At 44.7% G+C, this 6,985-nt stretch overlaps 1 pseudogene; it reads right to left on the bottom strand.

The window, feature by feature from the left end:
* Nucleotides 1–252: 252 nt before the first annotated feature.
* On the bottom strand, nucleotides 253–3,338 carry LOC121780654 (annotated as a pseudogene).
* Between the last annotated feature and the right edge of the window lie 3,647 nt (nucleotides 3,339–6,985).

The following is a 6,985-nucleotide window of genomic DNA, read 5'->3' as shown; positions in this document are numbered from 1 at the left end:
TCTTATTATTGTCTTTCTAACGAACTGAACATCATTTTATAGTATTCTCTCCGTCCCATAGAAATAGCTTATATCCATTTATGTTAATCTTTTTCTCATTCCCTTTTATTTTATTACTAATGGGACACACATCCACCCCACAATTTCAACTATTTTTTTTCTCATTATCTCTTATTTTATTAATTACGTATTGAACTCGTGTCAACACTAAATTGACCTGACCTATTTCTATATGATGGAGGGAGTATAATATACTATTGAAACAAAATGGTAATAAAAATCGTTGTAGTCACTCTATACAACACATTCATCTCAATTTTCTGAGAGGCAAAGCTCCACCAAACAGCTTCTCCACCTCAGTTGCTTCCATTTTCAGATCATTCAACAGATCCATCTCTTCCTTATTCAGCTCTTCCAGGAAGTAATCTCTGTCTTTGATCAGCTCTTTAAACCCTTCCGCCAGCCTCTGGAACAACGTCGTCTCCGTCTCCTTCGCCCTCTCTACTTCCTGCTCCACCTCCTGCTCGATCTCCTCCACCTCCCTCACGATGATCCCCTCGCCCTCCTCCACCGTCCTCTCCAGCCGCTCCACCAGGGGGGGCTCCGGCCCGCACGTGTTGTCCGTCTTGATGAACTGGCGCAGGTCGCGCCCCACGCTCTTCGCGGCAGTCTCTAGACGTGGCACGATGCTCTCTGGCAGAACCGCGCTTCGGGTGTAGATCACTGCGCCGCCGTAGCCATCCCATGCATCGTTCCGGCCGCGATAGTAGACGAATATGTAGTCGTCGGGTTGGTTCTCCACCTGGGCTGATAGAATGTACCTGCTCAAAACATTCAGAATCATCAATCTTTTACTCCCTCCGTCCATGATTAAATGTCTCATATCTAACCGGTACGAGCTTTAAGAAATTATTTGACTTAAAGTAAAGTAGGTAGAAAAAGTAAATGAAATGTGGACCCTACTTTTATATATAGGTTTTATAATAAAATAGTAGTGGAATGAGTAAGTGGAATGTAGGGTCCACTTACCAAATATAGTAAAAACAGTGAAATCGAACATTTATTGACTGACAGGCGAAATAGGGAAAATGGGACATTTTTTTTGGTAATTGCAACATTAAATATTAAGACCACTTTACTACTAGGACAACACACCCGAATCATCATTTTGATGAGACAGAAATTACCAGTCATCTTGGTAGTGAAGGTACTCGTTGTCGTGGTTGTATAATATCCCCGGGTATATAGGATCTTGGACGAAGTTCTGGACTGCTGTTCGAGTGAAGAAGCCAGTGTCCGGAGTCTTGATCCGCCATGTCAAGTTTGCGACACTCGGTGTGGAACTCATGCAGCTAGCAATCAAAAGTGTCGAACGTAGGATTTAAACCACTGCTTATGAACCACTTCCCGTTGAAATCGCTCATGTTGAAGTTCTGCACTAGAAGGGCTGGATCTGGCGCGGGAAACTCGCCTAGATCAGATTTACGAGGCACACACTTCTTTCGCGAGACTGCACAGTCATTGAACTCGTCCACAACACTGTTTGCAAACAAATCTCCGCACTTTATCTGTGATACACAAAGATCAGAAAATACTAGCAACAACCGAGCAAAAGTTTAAGACATCGTATATTTATGGTTAGTGTTGGAAGTTACCTGGCATTCAGTCTCGTCGGGCCTGTTGTTGCAGGTGTTCAGACACGCGACATTAGCAGCACATGATGGATTCGCGATGCACTTTGCTAGCTCTATCCTGTATCCAACGTGATTGCTCGTGAATAATTATCACGAGACAGGGAAATGGCATAGTCGTATATTGTTGTACGAATGTCACTACTTTGTGCTCGTATTTCTAGTAAAACGGAGGCGAAATGTTAAAATCTCACTACCTACATTCCTTCAGTAAGCAAGTGCAAGTTTTCAACGCGTCCACAGCCTCAGCCGATGGACTCATCATCAGTGCTAACGCCACTACAACCGCTGCTCCCTCAACATAGCTTCGTTTCTTCCAAAACTCAAGTCTTGCAACCTCTGATAGTAAACGAAGTTTCTTCTTCACCTACATGAACAGAAATATGTCAAAACAGAAAGCAACAACATGAACTTCTTCGAGAACGCATCAAGAGGTGGACTCATCACCTCAGCTATAACCAAGCCAATCCCACCACGGCTTGAAGGAGTTTTCCCAGTTTCTAGTGGTGACTGTCGCGACCCCAAACCTCCACGAAACTGATGAGGTTTTAACAACTTCAGGTACCGGAGGCTCCATTTACCTGAACCTACTCTTACTATCAGATTGCCGTTGAGATTAGCTCTACTGCAGCCATATCTTTTACAACTAGCTAGCATCGATTTATCATGCAATAATTTGCTTTCGCCATTGGAAAGCACTCCTGAGTATAGCGAAAAAGCCATGGTTCACGCTGAACGCTACCTGAGTTAGATCAATCACTTTAGATATGCTTCTATCAGCTCAAGCAATAGCTCCAAGCATGAACGTGTTACCAAATTCTCGTTAAAAGTCAGTGTATGTATCGGCATTGTTTGTTAAATAACGTAGCAATAAATATCATGATTGCTTTCATATTTCTCCAAACAAAGTAAAACTTCATTAGCATATGAGTTTTGGAATAGTTTTAGATTGAAATGGTGATTCTCTCATGAACTATTTTAGGCCAATCTCGAACATATATCCATTCAAAATGAGAAGATAATCTAGATGTCATTCCAGATAGAGAAGATTCAAAAGCATAAACAAAAATCAAGAATCCTCAACTATGTGAATAACTGTTCAAATCATTAGTTATTACTCAGTCTAGTCACTTGTAAAAATGTATTCACTGGAAAAAAGGGGAAAAACAAAACTTCCAAAAACCAAAACTTGAATTGTATATTACTCAGCCAAATCATTTGGGACACTCAAAGATTAAATTTTTTTCAGTAATTTTACCAAATTAAATACCAGCATTGCACAATTTTTAATATTCCCTCAAACTAAAATAAGCTCTCACACAGCAATGGCATAATCACACCTAACAAAGTACCAACATATAAAGTGTGGTAAATATGAGAAATGCCAAAACTTATAAACAGTGTAAATTAAAGCACAATCAATTTAGAAACAAAAGAGCAGAGAGATGCCTCAAACCTTGAATTTGTGAAGCAAGAATGGCCGTTTTTGGGCATCCTTTTTTTGAGGCATTGAGCAAACAGATTATAGTAAACGTGAAAGGGAGAAAAGGATTAGAAATTTGGAGGGGAAAAGAGGCGACGTGTGGAGTTGAATTCATTTGTAGTTGGATAAGGGGTCTTGTGATTACTAGCCCTTCAACGTTGATAGGTGGTGTTTAACGCAATTTTACAATTGAAGTTCAAATATTTAAAATGGAAGTTTGGTCCTTGTTTTAAATGTTGCATGAAAAGTTATTAGAAATAGGTCATTCCCCCTCACATGTGGGCAGAAAAGGACATCGGTCTTCCATCACGTGGGTAGACAATGCAAGAGATAAGAGAATCATCATCGATGTGGGCCGGAAAGGACATCGGTCTTCCACTCGTGAGGTAGATAAGAGATAAAGAGAAAACCATCATCGACTTGGGTCCCCTTTGATACCATATTATAAATGGGTCACTCGCCCCTTAAAAGGCCTTAGAGCATCTCCAATGGCGGACGTCCGGTCGGACGTGCGCGACGGGCGACCGGGACGTCCGCCATTGTGGCAGGGGAGGTCGGATACGGACGTCCCGTGAGGACGTCGGGTGTCCTCGGACGTCGGCGCGACAGGCGGGCGGACGTCCGCCATTGTGGCGTGGGTCGGACGTCCGATTTTTAAATTTTTTTAAATTTTTTTTAAACTCTATATATACGGCTCGTTGAATTTTATTTCATTCGCACCACTTGTGTTAACAAGTTTCTCTCTCTACATCTCTAATTTCAAGTATATCTAGAATGTCTAGTGACAGTGATAGCGAGAATGAATTGGAGGTCGCTGTGGAAGGTGCGATAGATAGGCTGCTACAGCAGAGGGCGCAGCGGCGGCAGCAGGCTGCGGTACCTCGGCCGATCCATCGTCGAACTACAGTACCCCGTGACCACATTGGTGCACATATTCGGTTGTATGCAGACTACTTCGCTCCGCAACCGCGTTTTGGGGAAGCCTTATTCCGGCGACGCTTTAGGATGCATCGTCCGCTGTTTCTACACATCGTGGGTGCTTTAGAGAGAAGATACATGTATTTTAGGATCAGGGAGGATGCAGCTGGCAAACCCGGACTCACGCCCTTGCAGAAGTGCACTGTCGCAATCAGACAACTGGCGTACGGAGGCACGGCCGACATGTTCGACGAGTACCTCCACATTGGTGAGTCGACAGCCGTCGAGTGTCTGCAGAATTTTTGCGCGGGCATGAGAGCGATATTCGGTGAGCGGTGTCTTCGGAGTCCGAGCCCCGAAGACTGCCAGAGTCTGGTAGATATGCATGGGTCGGTCCACGGGTTCCTTGGGATGTTGGGCAGCATAGATTGTATGCATTGGGAGTGGAAAAACTGCCCCGCCGCCTGGAAGGGGATGTACACTACTGGCTTCAAAGCCAAGCATCCCACGATGATCCTAGAAGCTGTAGCTGACTACCGGCTGTGGATATGGCATGCTTATTTTGGAGTCGCCGGGTCGAACAACGACATCAACATTCTCCAGTCGTCGCTCCTGTCCAATGCTCAGTGCGCGGGCGTTGGTCCTGCCATCAGTTTCGTCGCCAACGGCAACCAGCACAATATGGGATACTATTTGACGGATGGGATATACCCAAACTGGCCCGTCTTTGTGAAGACAATCAAGCATCCGCTCGGACAAAAGAAGTCATACTTTGCGAGCCGTCGGAAGCAGCGCGCAAGGATGTGGAGCGGGCATTTGGTGTGCTCCAGAGTCGATGGGCAGTAGTCAAGGGTCCTGCACGGCAGTGGTATATTCCCAACATCGGCGATGTCATGTACGCATGTATCATAATGCACAACATGATTGTCGAAAATGAAGGTGCGGAACTGACTCAGTGGACCAATGAAGATGATACGGGTGCAGGTCCAAGTCACGGCGTGACCACCACGAATGTGAATATGGGGGTACCTCATGGAGAGGTCGAGCGGATGCGTGCATTTGCCGACATGCGGCAAACAGATGCCCATGTTCAACTTCAGAACTGTTGGGTTTCTGGATTACAAGATAGCAAAACCGGGCGTAATACAACCCAAAAGAAGGAATACAAAGGGAATAACTGAACTGAAATTACAACTTAAAAATGAAGCAACTAAACCAGTATGGTATGATAGCCGAGTCGAGGAGGCCTCTTCCCGTAAGACGAGATACGCCCCGGTAGTGCTCTTCGGTTTGGCGTGTCGTCCCCAAAGGTAAAACGGCTACGTCTCTATTGATGCAGCACCGCAATCAGTAGAGCTCCGGCGAACGTACAAGCGTGTGGCAGGAGTGTGCCATTCGCGTGTGGAGCGTGTGGATTTCTCACGTGGCAGCCGTGACTGTGCCTCGCTTGACGACGTGTCAAGCCACTTGGATTGCTGACTCGGCGGTGGTCTAAAAAGAATAGTTTGGGCCAAGCACCAAGCCCAAAGACCACCCAAAGACCAATTGCCAAGTCCAAGTCCGAGATCGAGATCGGGATCGGGCTCGAGCTCGGGCTCGGGCTCGAGGCTCGAGGCCCGCGACCCGCGACCACGACCACGGGCACGGGCTCGGGCGGCGGCGGCGGCGCGCGCGTGTGCGCGCGTGTGGGCTCTTTCACCCATCTTGGTCCACTATAATTATTAAGTAACATAAAGTCACTTAATTTATACACATTAAAAGATGTGTTAATCCTCTAATATGGGATAATTAACACTAGTTAATTATTCCCTAAGCTCCAACTTCAAGCTTTAATTAAAAGCTAATTATGCACAACTTTAATCCACTATTTCTCACTCACCGGAAATCGGATTTGAGAAAATGAATATACTACATTTATCTACGTAAAATGTAGATCGACGATATATCATTTAATTTCACAAAATTAAATGTCTCGTCACATTTATTATTTAGTCAAAATCCATTGACCGGGCATATTTTAATCCATGATTTTTTACAATCCTCCACATGAGTGGAAATAGCCGAATGCATATGCATGCAGACACAAGCTCAACCCTCACGAGGTATATAAGCATAAGGATAGGTAGTCGTTGGCTTTGAACCCTCCATAGTCGACACCATCGGATACACAGTCGGCTTAGTAGCGCGATGCTTTGAACTAATCCCCCACGGCGTGCACCGAGACAATGGTGTTAACGCTTAAACACCTCAACCTCATCCGTTCTCACGTTTTGTGTCCGTTGCGGTCTTGGACACCACTTTGGATTCATAAGTGCGTTTTATGAAGCGACCACACTTCGCACTTATATAGGTGACTCTTACTCAAGTACCTTTCCATACTTGGTCTCTTTGAGAACTCCATCTCTTTGAGATTCTTAAGAACCATTAGAAGTCATAGACTTGGCCTTTACCACTAGGCAAGTTCTCCAACACTCTATTGCTCTCTAGGGAATAGATATAGTTGAGTGTTTCTCATGAACTCTTATAGCTTAGTTGTCCCTTTGAACCAAGTTCTTGGGATCTCCAGTCATCATGGTTGGGTTACCACTATGATAATTCTTTAGTTTGTGGATTTCAAACCCATTCCCTCTAGCAACTTATTCATTTGATCACGGTTTAACCCTTTGGTTAGCGGATCCGCTAGATTATCTATTGACTTCACATAGTCAATTGTAATCACGCCAGTTGTGATCAAATGTCTCACGGTGTTATGTCATCGACGTATATGTCGAGACTTACCGTTATAGAAACCATTGTTTGCCCTTCCAATAGCCGCTTGGCTATCGCAGTGGATTAGCACTGGTGGCACTGGCTTAGACCAACATGGAATATCTTCAAGGAAGTTCTTAAGTCA

This window comes from Salvia splendens, chromosome 20, assembly GCF_004379255.2.
Source record: "Salvia splendens isolate huo1 chromosome 20, SspV2, whole genome shotgun sequence".
Taxonomy (NCBI): domain Eukaryota; kingdom Viridiplantae; phylum Streptophyta; class Magnoliopsida; order Lamiales; family Lamiaceae; genus Salvia; species Salvia splendens.
Note: the sequence above shows the minus strand (reverse complement) of the source record. Positions and strands in the feature narration are given on the sequence as shown.